This window comes from Bos grunniens, chromosome 20, assembly GCF_055505025.1.
Source record: "Bos grunniens cultivar Pamir isolate PY7600 chromosome 20, Bosgru_T2T1.0, whole genome shotgun sequence".
Classification (NCBI taxonomy): domain Eukaryota; kingdom Metazoa; phylum Chordata; class Mammalia; order Artiodactyla; family Bovidae; genus Bos; species Bos grunniens.
The window spans coordinates 71911137-71929750 of NC_141184.1; the positions used below are offsets into that span (position 1 = coordinate 71911137).

Consider the following 18614-nt stretch of genomic DNA (forward strand, 5'->3'; position numbering starts at 1 on the left):
AGAATGTTTGGTAGGTTAAGTGTATTATGTGCATTTTTAATTTATGATACTTTCAACTTATGATGGATTAATTGGGATATAGCCCCATCAGAAGTTAAAGATCTACATTTTACAAGTCTGTATATATTCTCAGTTTACGACTATGACCAGCTCCCAAATGTTTCTGTAACTCCAAGTTTTGAGGTCAAGTGCATGTCTATGTCCACACCGGCCTTGCTTGGGCTCACACACACACATGTGAGAAAGAACAGGTAGGTGGCAAAACATGGGGTGTACTTGTTAGGGAAAGAAATGCATGCAATTTGTTAAGAATAAGTTACTAAACTCACTTTCTATGCAGTTCTTTATCTCTTTCATAATGCGTCTCTGGTGTCAGACTAAACCTGGAGCTTTTTTTTTTTTTGCTTTGCTTTGCTTTGCTTTTTTTTTTTTTTTCCAGTTTGACAAATGGATGGACACTCAGAGGAGAAGAATCCTGACAGTCCTGTTAGAACGCTGCTCCCTGTCACAGCAAAAGTTCTGCTGTTGAAAGCTTCAGGAGTAAATTCCAGCAGAAGCTCTGGATTTTATGACCAAGCTCCCAAAGGTGTTATCTTTATACATCTTTTCTTTCCTGGACCCCCAAAGCCTTTGTCACTGTGCACAGGCACAGATAAAGAAGCAGGGTTCGGTGTTTTGTAAAGACAGCCTAGAAAACACTGAACCTTGAGGGAAAAAAGAAAGCATGCATACAAAACCGAGCACCGACAAGATGCTCACCGCATTTTGTTTGCACAGTTTGGATTGGCCCCATCTCTTTGTGTCTGGCTGTGCACTTAGTGCTCACAGGAGAGAAAAAGTAAGCCATTGCTAAGTGTCCGTAAAATAGTATTAGCCAGTTGGGGAAATATATACACATGTATATAATGGTTCATCATCAGAATAGCCTTATATTGCACAGCAGAGGACCATAGTAAAACTTAAGAGTGTAGAGTGCAGGCCATTCATAAATAGAAAAGCATGAAATAAGGTGCTAATGTGATAAATACAGAAGCATGTGAGACTAAAGGAGTTCAGAGTGGGCAAATGTGCTCACAGGTTGGAAAAGCATCTGACCATTATTTTCTTACAAATAATTTCACGGTGTATTCAAGTATATTTTTTAAGATATAAAATTGATAGTCATTTTGTTGATTTCTTTTCATAGTCTAGAAAGACCAGAAATTCCCTGTTACTGTGCATTCACAGGGTAACTTTAGTTTTTAAAATTAAGAAAATGAAAAAAAATTAAGAAAATGAAAGCAGTAAGATAGATGATGTATTTAATAATTGGTGCTGGGACAATTGGGCAGTATCTGGAAAAAAATTCTAGAAGGATAAAAGATTGATATGAAATTATGGAAAACCATTCCCTACTCAAAGGAGGGAATTCCTTGGTCCAGTGGTTAAGTCTCTGCTTTTTCACTGCTGAGGACAGAAGTTCAATCCCTGTTTGGGGAACTAAGATCCTGTAAGCCACCAGGCATGACTAAAGGGGAAAAGAATGTAATTAAAGGAAATCTAGGGAAGGAAGACTTTGTGAGTAATCTATAATATTCAGAGCCTCAAAAGAAAATGTATAACTTAAAATCTTTATTTATTTTATATATTTTGTATATATATTATATATGCTTTATAAATAAAGAAAGCAAGATTTTAAGTTGTGATTATAAAAGTTAAAATTTTCTCCATCGAGAAGAAAACTGTAAATAAATACAGACAGTAAACAGGAGGGAGCTCCCTGGGAGTGGTTAGGACTCAGTGCTTTCACTGATTAGGGCTCAGGTTCAGCCCCTGGCCGGGAGACTATGAATCCACAAGCTGCTGCAATGTGGCTCCCCAAAATTAAAATAATCTGGGGAAAAACATGTTGCCAGCAAAGGGGTAATTTTCTTATTTTTTAAAGAACGACTATAAATCTACATTAAGAAGAAAAAAAAAGCAAAGCCTAGCAGAAAAATGAGCAAAGGAAGTGAGCAAGTAGTTCACAGAAAGAAAAGCAGATGTTTTGAAAATAGATAAAATGCTTAGCCTCATTTTCATGCCATCGTTTGTGACTCAGATGGATTTAGTTTCTTTTTTAATGATAACATTTTATATTGTTAGGGGTGTGGGGAAACAAGCACCTTCATGTGTTGCACCTTCATAGATAAATTGATGCAAACACCCAGGAGAGCAATTTGGTAGTACCCAATTTTTAAATAAAGATTCCTGGACATTCCCTGGCGATCCAGTGGCTTTCACTACCAAGGATGTGAGTTTGATCTCTGGTCGGGGAACTGAGAGATCCTGCAAGCCATGAGACATGGCTAAAAACTTAAAGAAAGCAGGAATAGAAGGAACATACCTCAACATAATAAAAGCTATATATGACAAACCCACAGCAAACATTATCCTCAATGGTGAAAAATTGAAAGCATTTCCTCTAAAGTCAGGAACAAGACAAGGGTTCCCACTTTCACCATTACTATTCAACATAGTTTTGGAAGTTTTGGCCACAGCAATCAGAGCAGAAAAAGAAATAAAAGGAATCCAAATTGGAAAAGAAGAAGTAAAACTCTCACTATTTGCAGATGACATGATCCTCTACATAGAAAACCCTAAAGACTCCACCAGAAAATTACTAGAAATAATCAATGACTATAGTAAAGTTGCAGGATATAAAATCAACACACAGAAATCCCTTGCATTCCTATACACTAATAATGAGAAAACAGAAAGAGAAATTAAGGAAACAACTCCATTCACCATTGCAATGGAAAGAATAAAATACTTAGGAATGTATCTACCTAAAGAAACTAAAGACCTATATATAGAAAACTATAAAACACTGGTGAAAGAAATCAAAGAGGACACTAATAGATGGAGAAATATACCATGTTCATGGATTGGAAGAATCAATATAGTGAAAATGAGTATACTACCCAAAGCAATTTATAGATTCAATGCAATCCCTATCAAGCTACCAACAGTATTCTTCACAGAGCTAGAACAAATAATTTCACAATTTGTATGGAAATACAAAAAACCTCAAATAGCCAAAGCGATCTTGAGAAAGAAGAATGGAACTGGAGGTATCAACCTACCTGACTTCAGGCTCTACTACAAAGCCACAGTTATCAAGACAGTATGGTACTGGCACAAAGACAGAAATATTGACCAATGGAATAAAATAGAAAGCCCAGAGATAAATCCACGCACATATGGACACCTTATCTTTGACAAAGGAGACAAGAATATACAATGGATTAAAGACAATCTCTTTAACAAGTGGTGCTGGGAAATCTGGTCAACCACTTGTAAAAGAATGAAACTAGACCACTTTCTAACACCATACACAAAAACAAACTCAAAATGGATTAAAGATCTAAACGTAAGACCAGAAACTATAAAACTCCTAGAGGAGAACATAGGCAAAACACTCTCCGACATACATCACAGCAGGATCCTCTATGACCCACCTCCCAGAATATTGGAAATAAAAGCAAAAATAAACAAATGGGACCTAATTAACCTTAAAAGCTTCTGCACATCAAAGGAAACTATTAGCAAGGTGAAAAGACAGCCTTCAGAATGGGAGAAAATAATAGCAAATGAAGCAACTGACAAACAACTAATCTCAAAAATATACAAGCAACTCCTACAGCTCAACTCCAGAAAAATAAACGACCCAATCAAAAAATGGGCCAAAGAACTAAATAGACATTTCTCCAAAGAAGACATACAGATGGCTAACAAACACATGAAAAGATGCTCAACATCACTCATTATCAGAGAAATGCAAATCAAAACCACTATGAGGTACCATTTCACACCAGTCAGAATGGCTGCGATCCAAAAGTCTAAAAATAATAAATGCTGGAGAGGGTGTGGAGAAAAGGGAACCCTCTTACACTGTTGGTGGGAACGCAAACTAGTACAGCCACTATGGAGAACAGTGTGGAGATTCCTTAAAAAACTGGAAATAGAACTGCCTTATGATCCAGCAATCCCACTGCTGGGCATACACACTGAGGAAACCAGAAGGGAAAGAGACACGTGTACCCCAATGTTCATCGCAGCACTGTTTATAATAGCCAAGACATGGAAACAACCTAGATGTCCATCAGCAGATGAATGGATAAGAAAGCTGTGGTACATATACACAATGGAGTATTACTCAGCCATTAAAAAGAATACATTTGAATCAGTTCTAATGAGGTGGATGAAACCGGAGCCTATTATACAGAGTGAAGTAAGCCAGAAGGAAAAACATAAATACAGTATACTAACGCATATATATGGAATTTAGAAAGATGGTAACAATAACCCGGTGTACGGGACAGCAAAAGAGACACTGATGTATAGAACAGTCTTATGGACTCTGTGGGAGAGGGAGAGGGTGAGAAGATTTGGGAGAATGGCATTGAAACATGTAAAATATCATGTAGGAAACGAGTTGCCAGTCCAGGTTCGATGCACGATGCTGGATGCTTGGGGCTGGTGCACTGGGACGGCCCAGAGGGATGGTATGGGGAGGGAGGAGGGAGGAGGGTTCGGGATGGGGAACACATGTATACCTGTGGCGGATTCATTTTGATATTTGGCAAAACTAATACAATTATGTAAAGTTTAAAAATAAAATAAAATTAGAAAAAAAAAAAAAACCCAAGATTACCTTTGGCCAGTAGTTTCACTTCTTGGAATTTGTCTGATGGGTATACTTCAACACATGCAAAATGTATGTCTATATAAGAATATTGCATCATTGTTTGTAGTAGCAAAAGGTTGGAAACAATGGAAATGTCTGCTAATAGCAGACTGGTTGCAACTATCTCCTCAATATATCATCAATAAAACAACAAAGGTGCAGAATTATCCTACCACTTTGGAAGAATAAAAGAATGTATCCATATTTGTTGCTCTTCTGGAATGGCACACAAGAAGCCAGTAACAATGGTTACATTCACAGAGGGAAATGAGTGGCTATATGACAAGGATGAGAGAGGCTTTTTTTTTTTTTTACTTTTTTTTACAGTGTGCCCCTTGGTATCTTTGAATTTAGTATTGATGTACACATATTATTCTAAAATTGAAACAATTTGTTTTTTAAAAAAACATAGTGTTTTAAATGCCCAGTAATAGAGTATCATTCTGCCATATAAAGAATTATTAGGCAGTCATTAGAAAACATGTTTGGGAAGAACAGAGATGCTTATTATGTATAAAATGAAGAAAGCATGATTTTAAATTGCATGCAGTTTCCCAATTTTGCTTTCATATATACCTGAAAAACAGAAAGGAAAATAACTCTACCAGCTTGTTGATAATGTTTGGTCATCTCTGATTGACAGGGTTCTGGGTATTGTTTTTCTTCAGGTTTCTCAGAATTTTCCATGTTTTTCACAATGAGAATGTTATCATTCCAGGGAGATGTGATACGAAATAGATAATCTTATCATCTATGTGTACCATATGTCAATCTTGGTAGATTTCAACATTTTATTTTATTTCCCAGAACTGACTGTGAGGCAATTGTTCTTTAGCTAGATTTAAAGTAAACAATAAAGTCATTGCACCAAGATGAGCTTTGAGCTGTTTGAAAATGTGGTGGTGGTTGTCTTACAGTTTTGAAAGAGCTTCCCCACCCTCAACTTTCCTCATTCCTGTTTAGTTTTAAACAAACAAAAAGCAGCAAAAATCAAAAACAAAGCAAAATTTTATCTATCCCCAGTGCAGGGGGGGAACCCCAACTTAACTACCCAGGTCTAAACCCGATCTAAGTCAAAAGAGGAAAAGAATGAGAGTTGAGAAAAACTTTCTCCCCATCCCCTCCCTCCCAAACCCCACATCTTGATTGAATTAACTAACCATATGAGGATTAAGGGCAGTGCAGTTTCATTCTGGGTTGCACAAAGTGGTTGTGATCTCTGTTTCTGCCTGCAGTGTTGTGTAAGATCCTCTAAGCCTTTTCCTCCATCTAGATCCTGAACCTACTGTTTCTCCTATTTGTGCCCCACCTCTGCTTCCCTCTCCCCTACATGTCTTATCTTCAGCTCATAAAATAATCCTGGACATAACACACTGGCCACCTGATGCAAAGAGCTGGCTCATTTGAAAAGACCCTGATGTTGGGAAAGATTGAAGGCAGGAGGAGAAGGGGACAACAGAGGATGAGATGGTTGGATGGCATCACCAACTCAATGGACGTGAGTTTGGGTAACTTTGAAACTCAGTACACAATGGATGGAAGGAGGGAGGAAGACGGACAGATAGATAAACAGATGGATGGGTAGTGAGTTCCATTACAGAGTGTTCTGCTCCTTTTGGGGGCACTCAAACATTATTTATTATTGAGTTAACCTTGAAAAAGAGGCCAGTTTTCCAAAGATGAAATGAATGTGAAGACTAGTTACCATCTCTGCAATTCATGTTAAGAGATATGGAATGCCTAGTCTGAACTTTATATATGGACTTGACTCTAGTTTCTACTAAGACTTATTTAAAACCTGGAATAAATTATTTTAAAAACTACTACACATAATAGGGTCACCTCCACCATTTTCTGGATATGTAGGATTGACCATAATGCTGTGAAAGTGGAATGTACAGAATACTTTTTTAAAAATGTATTAATTTGGCTGCACCAAGTGTCAGTTGCAGCACATAGAATCCAGTTCCCTAACTAGGGATCAAACCCTGGCCCCCTGCACTGAAAGCATAGAATCTTAGCCACTAGACCACCAGGGAAGTCCCCACGACAAATACTTAATGCTTCATTGAATCTTAAAGGCTATTTAGGACACATCAATATAGTATTAGTCATTGTGTTCCCTTTATATATTTAGGTAAATCATAAGCATGTAGGGAAAACAGAAGCATATCATGAAAAAAATGAGCAATGTGCCAACTGGAGTTTCTGTAGCCTTCACACAACGTTCATATGCAGACTCCCAGAGATCCTTCAGTTCAATTCAGTTCAGTCACTCAGTCGTGTCTGACTCTTTGTGACCCCATGAATCGCAGCACACCAGGCCTCCCTGTCCATCACCAACTCCTGGAGTTTACCCAAACTCGCGTCCATTGAGTTGGTGATGCCATCCAACCATCTCATCCTCTGTTGTCCCCTTCTCCTCCTGCCTTCATTCTTTCCCAACATCAGGGTCTTTTCAAATGAGTCAGCTCTTCGCATCAGGTGGCCAAAGTAATGGAGTTTCAGCTTCAACATCTGTCCCTCCAATAAACACCCAGGACTGATCTCCTTTAGGATGGACTGGTTGGATCTCCTTGCTGTCCAAGGCACTTTTAAGAGTCTTCTCGAACACCACAGTTCAAAAGCATCAATTCTTCAGCGCTCAGCTTTCTTTATAGTCCAACTCTCACATCCATACATGACTACTGGAGAAACCATAGCCTTGGCTAGACAGACCTTTGTTGGCAAAGTAACGTCTCTTCTTTTTAATATGCTGTCTAAGTTGGTCATAACTTTCCTTCGAAGGAGTAAGCATCTTTTAATTTCATGGCTTCAATCATCATCTGCAGTGATTTTGGAGCCCAGAAAAATAGTCAGCCACTGTTTCTCCATCTATTTTGCCATGAAGTGATGGGACCGGATGCCATGATCTTAGTTTTCTGAATGTTGAGCTTTAAGCCAACTTTTTCACTCTCCTCTTTCATCAAGAGGCTCTTTAGTTCTTCTTGACTTTCTGCCATAAGGGTGGTGTCACCTGCATATCTGAGGTCATTTATATTTCTCCCAGCAATCTTGATTCCAGCTTGTGCTTTCTCCAGCCCAGCATTTCTCATGATGTACTCTGCATATAAGTTAATAAGCTGGGTGACAATATACAGCCTTGATGTACTCCTTTTCCTATTTGGAACCAGTCTGTTGTTCCATGTCCAGTTCTAACTGTTGCTTCCTGACCTGCATACAGGTTTCTCAAGAGGCAGGTCAGGTGGTCTGGTATTCCCATCTCTTTCAGAATTTTCCACAGTTCGTTGTGATCCACACAGTCAAAGGCTTTGGCATAGCCAGAGATCTTTAGGAAGTTCCGAAGTCTTATCTGAAGCTTTTTTTATTCTCCCCATTTGCAAGGGGAGAATATTAATTATACTACCCTTCAGGTTGTGACGAGGATGGTTAATAGGTGCTCAATAAATATTAGTTGACTTGGATTCTGTCTGAATTAACATTTAAAAAAAGAAAAGAAAAGAAAAAGGGGTACCTAAAGCCAGTGCTCTGTGAGAACCTGGAGGGATGGGATGGGGAGGGAGGTGGAAGTGGTGTTCAGGTTGGAGGGGACACATGTATACCTATGGCCAATGTATGGCAAAACCATCATAATGTTGTAATTATCCTCCAATTAAAAAAAAATCTTCCTGCCTTGTTAGGAAGCACTTCAGGTAAGAGGTAACTTGGTTGTGATTTGGAAAAAAAAGGACCAAAAAGAAACTACTTGTGAATTCCAGGCCTGGTTTATCAAGTTAAAATTATGTTTGCTCTGATTCATTCATGAATGAATCCATGAATCCACTTCCCCAGTGGCTCAGTGGTAAAGAACCTGCCTGCAATGCAGAGAAGTGGATTCGATCCCTGGGTCAGGAAGATCCCTTGGAGGAGGGCATGGCAACCCACTCCAGAAAAAAAAATAAAGAAGTTCTCTCAGTACCAGGGTGACGGCTCAAAACCTAGAAAAAGTGGACATGTAACCTGAATAGTTTTTTACATTGTTTCTCCAGGTGAGCTGGCATTGGAAGAATTTAACTGAACTGGATCACCTCTGGATGCTAAAATGTTTATGGTTTAACTGGTATATCAATGTCTCCCCAGCTCCCTATGAGCAGGGTGTATGGAAGAAGCATTATATTCAAATGGTGAAAGAACTCCATGTTACCAAGCCCAAGGTAAATTTGGGAAAAGAAGAATTCCTAACATCAGCTACTTAGGAATTCTAGAACTAAGTTGGAGAAGGCCATTGTTTCAAAAGAAATATACCATGACCTCAAAATTCCCTTGTTCTAAGAACTTAACAGCTCTTTTCAAGATATCCATGTTAGTTGAAAGTAATCTGACACTCACAAACCACAGTTCCACCAGGTTATGACTTGGAGCTCCTCATTCTCTCCAGATTCCTGGATTTCTGTGTCTCTGATGCCTACAGTACACAATTCTGACACTGGGATTCTGTGGGTAATGTGCAGTATTTATTACCTATGGGTCATCAAATTTTACTTAACTAATTCAAATTTTCTGTGATTCTACCAGGCAAACTGAATGTTTATGTTTCTATCATTAATAAAGAAAAGTTTGCAAAAAATTAGTAATTAGGAAATGGCATAATGGGCATATTAAAGTTCTTTTCACTTTAGAAACTAGCAATGTAAAGTCCTTACATAGAATTGTAAACAGTAAACAGTATGAGCATAAATTTTTCTAGTGGTTTTCTATGCATTGCAACCAATGTTTATGTTCATTCTTATAGTCACAGTTAATTAGATAACTTATGGGAAATTTGTATGAGCTTTTTCTTTATGGCATGATCTATATACATGCACAGTTGTGCATTGTGTTGTATAATAGAAGAGTTCCTGAAAATTATGTGTAAATTACAATTTTAAAATTATTTTTAAAACCACGGGGATTTTTTTTATTTATAGAAAAGCTGCAGTGGATCCTTTTTGAGTTGGAGAATCCTTTTGAAATATGAATAGTTGGCTCTTAACATGCTGATGTACGTTTCATTTTATTGTGTTTACTTGAAGTAGAAACCCTCTACATTTAATATAGTAATAAACTGCATAATTAATATTGTTATAATTACAATGATAAAAGCAGTCTTTCTGATTTCAGTGATGGCTGTTCTTCATGAGAATTTCTTTTAAAAAGAAAAATGTAAAGTGCAGTGGTGGAAGAGTTATTTTAAAAATTACAATAGCTATGACTCCTTTTATCACAAGGCTTTCCTTAACTCTCATTCAACATCACTCATAGCCAGGGAAAGGCTTCAATAGCTGACGCGTGGGCTGTTCTGGGACAGAGGAGAGAAAAGTGATCAACCAGGTTGTAGAATGAAAAAAGGTTTTGAGTATTGTATGTAATACTGATTTAATACTTGGTCTTCAACAATAACTCTTTTTCCAGAAACCATTTATGCACTTCCCTGGTGGCTCAGACGGTAAGGAATCCACCTGCAATGCAGGAGATGCAGGTTTGATCCCTGGGTTGGGAGGATCCCCTGGAGAAGAGAATGGCCACCCACTCCAGTATTCTTGCCTGGAGAATCCCCATGGTTGGAGGAGCTTGGTGGGATACAGTCTGCAGGATCATAAAGAGTCGGACATGATTGAGCAACTGTTGGAGGCCAGCGTGAGGCACTCCGCCCGTGGCAAAGGTCATGAGGAAGGAGGCTCGACATACGCAAAGGCGGGATCGAGCCCCAGGAGTCCCCCTGGAAATCCTCGAGCATCTACCCCCATAACCAGAGCCTGTCTACTTTACTACTTTGTACTCTCACCTACACCTCTGACTTTATGGGGGGCTGTCCCCCACCACCTCGTTTGGAGAAGGAGTTAACTTAGAGCTCCAGTTAACAAAAACTCCTGGGTGCGACAAGGGTGTTTTAACCTACAAACTCCTCTGAAGGTTCTCTAGCCTGCCTGACAGGCTTGTCGGGCCACATGTGATTGCTCACAGCCTCCCAACCGTGAGAGGCACAAGATGCTTTAAACCTTCTAAAAACAGATTCCTTAGAAAAGTTAGAAAACCATTAGTATAAGTATAGTGGGCTGATTAGAAATTGTATTGCTGAAGGGTTTTTCATTTGTTGAGCCAATGTTTGTTGCTAAGTCTCCACATTCCCTGCCCTTACACACATTAATGAATATATAGAAGAAATAAGTATTAACCTTTGATATTAATCACGTTAGACCTTAGGCTAAGTAAATTCTTTCCTTAATTAAAACCCACTACACCCTCACCCTATAGGAATGTAACTTTATCTGGTACCTTCGGAAGGTGGAGTCTTTTTGAAGAATAATCACCCCTGGAGAAATAAGTGTCCTGGTTGACTGACCGCTGTCACAAGGAGAGGGTCATAAATCGTCAGCAGGCCCCCTGGCCAGAAGATGATGTAAATACCCCTAAGACCTCTGTATACATTTGTATGAAGCACCTGACTTTGATAAAAGTCAGGACTGCTGACCCCACATGACTTTTGTATAACACCTCAGTGTATAAAAACAGACCCTGGAAAATAGAGAATCGGGATCAGTTTCTCGAAATACTAGTCTCCCCATGTCACTTTCTCTCTCAAACTCTGGCTGAGTCTCCATATGGAGCGCGGAACCCGCCATGCTTACTAATTATGCCTAGGCTTCTAAGATCCGACCGGGGAGGCCTCAGTGTCTCCTCTCCTTTGGGAGAACGGAAGGATGCCTGTGGCCTACGTAAGTGGTGCAAGCTTCTTGTCTTGAAGTTTTATTGGTCTCCCGCGTAAACCAAGCTACTCAGCCTCTTTTCTCCACTGAATTTTCCTACTGAGCTATCCTCATTCTATTACTCTTTACATCTCTAATTAATATCTAATTGAAGCTATTGTATCCTTATCCTCGCCGACACCGTCCCCGCTTCGAACTCCCTGGATCAGCCGGGCTGGACCTCGGCAAGCAACTAACACACACATATTTTAAGATGATGAATAGTTCTGATACAAGAAAGTTGCCACATTGTTGCTTAGTATTTCATTTCTTTAGGGAGTAGTTTGTTATAGTAAATTTCAGTTTTTCTATTAAAGAAAAAATTGCAAATTAAACCTGGTAAGATATAAAAAAGGAATAATACATGATGACCAAGTGGGATGTATCCAAGGAGAGTAAGGTTGGCACAATATTAAAAAATCAGTCCATGTAATTCACAGAATAAAAGACAAAAGATGTTTGGTTATTTCAATATATGCAAACAAAAGCATTTAATTTTTTTTTCATCATTTGCCATTTTAAAAAGTCTCAAATGGCTTTGGGTAAAGGGAACAAAGTTTTTGTTTACTTAACAGAAAAGTCATCAGTTTTCATTATTATCTATTCTGTTAATGGGTCAAATATTTTGTACTTTTCAGAATTAATGATGTTTATTTATGTATATAGTTACGAGCATTCATGCCCAAATTTTCTCCCCTGAAAATGCTTTTTTATTATCATGTATTCTTTATTACCAGTGGTGTTAAACAAGATCTCTTCCAGCAAAAATAGATTTCATTCCATATAAACTCAGAAAAATGAAATGAATGTCCATCTTATTTTATTTATTTTATTTTTTTGGCCACCCCGTGTGACTTGGGCTTTTAGTTCCCTGACCAGGGACTGAACTCCTGCTCTTGGCAGTGAAAGTGTGGAGTCCTCACCACTGGACCACCAGGGAATTCCTTGAATGTCCATTTTAAGTGAGATCCGCACTGTGCTGTGCTTAGTTGCTGAGTCGTGTCCAACTCTTTTCAGCCCATGGCCTGTAGCTCACCAGGCTCCTCTGACCATGGGGATTCTCCAGGCAAGAGTACTGGAGTGGGTTGCCAGGATTCACACAAAACACTGAACACTAATCTTGTAATGAGCCATCTATTATATAAAAGTAAAATGTCTTCTTACTCTACTTACAATCACTCACTAAATCAGTAAATATGTATTAAATACTGTTATGTGCTAGCTGCTAAGGGTACAATGGTCTTAACCCCACTTTCTGGGAGTCTAGTCTATGGCCCAGGACAGAAACAGATAGTTACCACACTGAATACGAAGTACTATCCTGTAAGAGAAACATGCACAAAGAAAGAGCAGTTGAAACAAGGATAAGAAACTAACTGATTCTGCTTGGAGGAACTTGGGGAATTTTTAAATTTTCACAAACAATTTAAGCAAACCAATTTACTGAGCAAAGCTTCCCTAATCTCTTAAGGAAAAAAAAAATTAAACCTTTAATGGCTTCTCAACGTAGCAGTATCTCTTCCCTTAGGCTACAACCACATAAAAACCCTTACGAATTTTACATACAAAAAAACAAGACTTTCATTTTGGGCAATTAAAAAATAGACTTTTCAAAAAAAAGACTTTCATTTCCCAATTCTTTAGGAATGGCTGAAGTTTTGATAATTGATAAAATCTATAGTTTACCCCTACATAATGGAAATTATTTCTGTGTTTTAGATAGGTAGAACAGGGTACTGTTTTTAAGAACATATATTGTTATGAACAAACTAACTGCAGTTGTGGAATAACTGTATAATGATATGGCAGGAGAGGTGGCGAGACAGGATAGAGAAGCTCACTGTGTGGCCTGAAGCTGGAGAGTCCTGGATTCAAATTCTGACCCTGGGTCTTACTGCTTATGTCTTCACAGTAGTAGTGGGAAATTTTATCAGTTTATCTTACCTTCAGTTTTCTCTTCTATAAAATTGAAGCAGTTACGATTACCTTTTAAATTTATTATGAAGGTTAAATAAAGTAATGTAGGAACGGGACTTTCCTGGTGGTCCAGTGGTTAAGACTCTGTGCTTCCAATGTAAGTGGTGCAGGTTCGATCCCGGTAGGGGGAACTAAGATCCCACATGCCTCACTGTATAACCCCCCTCAAAAAATAATAAGGTAGGAATACTTCCTGAGACAGTGCCTGGCACATACAAGTACCTCTGGGTTGGTGGCTGCTATAATCACTGCCACCATTATCAGTGCCATCATGGTGATGATGATTTTTTTGAAGGATTTATTTATTTATTTTTGGTTACAAAGGGTCTTCGTTACTGCCCTTGGGCATTCTGTAGTTGCAGTGAACAGGGGCTATTCTTTACCTTCTGTGCTCAGGATTCTTATTGCGATGGCTTCTCTTGTTGCAGAGCACAGACTCTAGAGCTCTGGCTCAGTGGTTGTGGCACACGGGCATATGGAATCTTCCTGGACCAGGGATTGACCCAGCGTCCCATGCATTGGCAGGCAGATTCTTAATCACTAGACCACCAGGGAAGTCCATGTTCTTTGTTTTACTTTTGTTATTATTATAGTGTTTTGAGAACAGAAATAATTTTCTCCTTCTGCTGCTGCTGCTGCTAAGTCTCTTCAGTCGTGTCTGACTCTGTGCGACCCCATAGACAGCAGCCTACCAGGCTCCCCTGTCCCTGGGGTTCTCCAGGCAAGAACACTGGAGTGGGTTGCCATTGCCTTCTCCGACAAACTATGAGCACAATCGGACATTTCTCTGGCTTAAAAAACAAAACAAAAATCAAAGGCTAAACAGAAACCCTCTCTCTGGGTTTTTGACATTTACCATCTGTCACCCTCTAGCAGGGCTTGCTTAAGTTAAAACAGTCATAAATTAAAGACTTCAAAAGTTGTGCTCATTCAAGCCGAAAGGGAAACCAGGGCAAAGTAAACACGGATGGAACACCATTAAGCTACGAGTAGGTGAAGTGTGCGATTATATGGACCTACTTGTGTGTGTTATTTGCTCAGTCATGTCTGACTCTTTGCGACCCTGTGGACTGTAGCCTGCCAGGCTTCTCTGTCCATGGAATTCTCCAGGCAAGAATACTGGAGTGGGTTGCCATTTCCTCCTCCAGGGGATCTTCTGACCCAGGGATTGAACCTGGGTCTCCTGCATTGCAGGTGGGTTCTTTACCATCTGAGCCACCAGGGAAGCATACTTGTGTGGTTTCTGTAAATATGCTAATTAGAATCACTATTTCTGCTTAATTATGATAAGGAGCATTAAGGCATAATTAAACCCTCCAAAAGTGAGCTGGGATGTTTGACTCAACATTGGTGTCTATGATATGCGTGCATGCTCAGTCTTGTCTGACTCTTTGCAACCCCATGGACTGTAGCCTGCCAAGCTCCTCCTTTCCATGGAATTTTCCAGGCAAGAATACTGCAGTGGGTTGCCATTTCCTACTCCAGGTGATCTTTCAGACCCAGGGATCGAACCCGAGTCTACTGCATCTCCTGCCTTGGCAGGCAGAGTCTGTACCACTCTGCCACTGGGGGAGCCTTGTGGCTGTTCAGGCCGCAGACTGCAGGTGGCTAAGGCCCCCTCCCTCCACTGCGCCAGTTTGCCACGCCCCCCGCCCACCACACTCCTACATGAGGCAAGGTGATTGTGAAAATGAAATACTAGCTATGGGGCCTGAGAGGAGAGGAACTGGGTTTTGAGGAAATTCATTTAGGGGACATAAAGAAAATAAGGAGTAAATAAAATCTGACAATAAAATGGATAATGAAGGACCTACTGTACAGCACAGGGAACTCTGCTTAATGTTATGTGGCAGCCTGGGTGGGAGAGGGGCTTGGGGGAGAATGGACACATGAATACATACATCTGAGTCCCTTTGCTGTCCACCTGAAGCCATCACAACATTGTTAATCGGCTGTACTCCAGTGTAAAATAGAAAGCTGAAAATGAAACAGAAACGACAAGTGCAGCTGTGGAGAGAGTGTGGTAGACACAGCCCAGGTGTGATTAAAGTGGAGAAAATCACAGATTCATTAGATAGAAAGTTCTTGCATCATTTAGACAGGTTTATCTAGGAAGATTCAGGAGGAACTAGAGAAACAGGGGAGCAGGAAAAACTTAGGGGAGTGCCTTACAGAGCCAGGATGAGAAGGACAGATCACCAGCGCCCAGGGAGGACCTGAGGCCTGAACACTGGTGTGCACCCTGCCCCTCAAAGTGGGAAGAGGCGTGTGATGCTAGGGGAGGTTAAAGCTTTGTGAGATGGGGCAGTTAGACAAACAGCGTGGGTGTGAAGGACAAAGAACATTCCTTTGAATATCCCTAAACTTTTTGGCACCAGGGACCAGTTTTATGAAAGGGGATTTTCCCCATGAATTGGAGAAGTGGGGAAGGTTTCAGGATGATTCAAGTGCATTACATTTATTGTGTACTTTATTTCTATTATTATTACATCAGCTCCACCTCAGATCATCAGGTATTAGATCCCGGAGGTTGGGGACCCCTCTCTCAGCTGTCTCTCCAGGGCATGGCTATCAGGTCACTGAGGCATCTTCTCTGCCTGTCATTACTTAGAGCCTTCAAATAAGAGAATTATCCCCCCAAACAGAAACATTCTCAAAGAAACAGTTTCAAATCTGTGTATATTGGGTAAGTAAGTGGGTGGTGTTTTCTACTATTATTAGGTTTGAGTTTCAAGGGTACCTGATTCCCCTTTGAATTCTAGTACTGCCTCATCATAGCTGCTTCATTGAACCACCTTTTGGTGTGAATCATTGATAGAAGCTAGCCTTTCCATGTGGCTCAGTGGTAAAGAATCCACCTGCCAATACTGGAGACACGGGTTTGATCCCTGGGTCACGAAGATTCCCCTGGGAGAGGAAATGACCACACATTCCAATATTCTTGCCTGGGAAAATCCTATGGACAGAGGAGCCTCGAGGGCTACAGTCTGTGGGGTCCCAAAGAGTTGGATATGACTGAGTGAATCTCTATTTGATTACTAATGTTTTATCATTTTGAAGTTGATTTATTAAAATTATGTAAACATCAAGGTATGTTCATTCCCATTAGTTTTTTTGTTGTAGTGGTTGTTTGTTTGTTTTGCTTTTTGGCCACACTATGTGGCATGTGGGATCTTAATTTCCTGACCATGGATTGAACCTGTGACCCCCCTGCATTGGAAGCTCAGAATCTTAACCACTGGACCATTAAAGAAATCCCATCATTAGTTATTATAATAAAATTCCAGACAGAACAAAGCCTTGAAAGAAATACAAGCACTACAGGACAGCCAGGTGCCACCTTAAACTTCAGAGATTTTCCCATGTTGAGTAAAGACGTGAAAAAAATAATTGTTTGAAATCTTAACAGCTGGCCCCATGATTCCTTTTTGGGAAGAGGAAGGAGGGAGCTGTCTCCTTGGGGAAAGCCACTGAGGAGCTAATGCTACAGGCACCTGGACTCCAGGGGAGGGAAAACCTGCCAGGCTGGAGATTAGAGGAAGAGTTTCTTGTTTCTGCTCCTGCAAGGAGAGGGGAGTAGGGGCAGAGGGCAGAAAGGAAAGAAATAAGACCATGAAAGAAAAGCCAGCCGGATGGATGGAAGCTGAGCCCGGTCAGGGGAAAATGACATGTCAGTGTTAGATGGTAACCCAGCCATTCCCAATCAAATTTGTTCCCTATTACTGGGATGTAAAGCCTGACTTCCATCTCTTTACACACGGAAGCAAGATCTCAGTAGTCTAGAAACCAAGAAAGCCCTTCAGGACGATTTACAAAAACCAAGGTGGGGAGGGTAGAACTTCCCTGGCAATCCAGTGGTTAAGACTTCACGCTTTCAGGGGGTGAAGGTTTGATCCTTGGTAAGGGAACTAAGATCCTACACACTGAACTTGGCCAAGGGAGGGAAAAATGCTATTCTTAAAAATAAAACCAAGAGAGGTGGGCTTTGGGCTTCCCAGGGCTGGAATTGGGACCCAGCTGAACTGACATCTTATTTTTCTTTCCTTTTCCCTACCAAGTTAAGTATAAAAACAAATACCTTTTTGTCTCACGCTCAGCTTTTTTTTCTTGAAGGTTAGAAGTCCTCACTTTGCAGGTTTTGATTTAGCCAAGGATTTCAAAAAACTTTCTGTTCACAGCGTTCAGCTAAAAACAAGTAACAAAAGCTTGCCTGCTTACTCTAATTGCTTTAGATTAAGACCTTATCTTGCCTGGTTCTCCTCCCCTTAACTCCAGCCTCTGTGGTTACTGTCTTGACCTCCTTCCAGGATAACTTGATTCTTGATGTCCTGATTGTTTTTTTAAGTCTTTAAGCTTTCTCACTCCCCGCCCCCCCCCCCCCCATTCTGGATTAAGAGAGGAAGAGAAAGGATTATTCTCTAAAGCAATTCATGGTTCATGTCTAAGAAAAAACAATGGTTTAAGAATTGGGAAACCCCAGGTTCTGGCCTTAGCTCTACTGTTGACTAGCAGACACACAAGCTATTTCTAAAATAAATTAGAATTGCATCTTTTTTTTTTAATAATTGAGGTTTCTTTTAAATATTTAATTTATTGAGTATTTATTTCACTGCACCGGGTCTTAGTTGCAGCACATAAGATCAATCTTCCTTGTGGCATGTGGGATCTAGTTCCCTGACCAGGGATCGAGCCCACACCACTGCATTGGGAGCACAGAGTCTTAGCCACTGGACCACATGGGAAGTCCTTGAAATACCTCTTTAATGTCTATTCCAGGCTCAAGTCTGAATCTCTGGACCCTCATAGTTTCCCACCACATTTATTCTCTGCTTTCCCCCAGTACCAAGAAAGAATCTGGTGTATTCATGAATCCTAATTCCAAATCATTAAAAACTGGTTTCTGTCTCCTTTTTTTTTTCCTTCAAACTTTAGAAAACCTAAATAATTAAAACAGAAGAACTTATAAAACATAGTTTATACAGTGGTTTTCTTGCAAGCAGTCTTTAATAGACTTCTTTCAAATTCTGACAAATACACTAGGTGTTTGGTTTGGATATGCAGAACTAAAAATATCTAAAGGAGAGATTTTTAATTACTTAGTTCAATCTGTGAAATTCCTGCGAATTCTATCTGGAAGAAAGAATAAGAAAGAATATGGGGGACTT

General features: G+C 39.9%; 1 long non-coding RNA gene across 1 annotated transcript; it reads left to right on the forward strand.

The window, feature by feature from the left end:
• The first annotated feature begins 8736 nt into the window (after positions 1-8736).
• On the forward strand, positions 8737-12276 carry LOC147350651 (uncharacterized). Its single transcript, XR_015149073.1, has 2 exons — positions 8737-8901; positions 10139-12276. It is a non-coding gene; the product is annotated as an uncharacterized LOC147350651 (long non-coding RNA).
• Positions 12277-18614: the final 6338 nt, after the last annotated feature.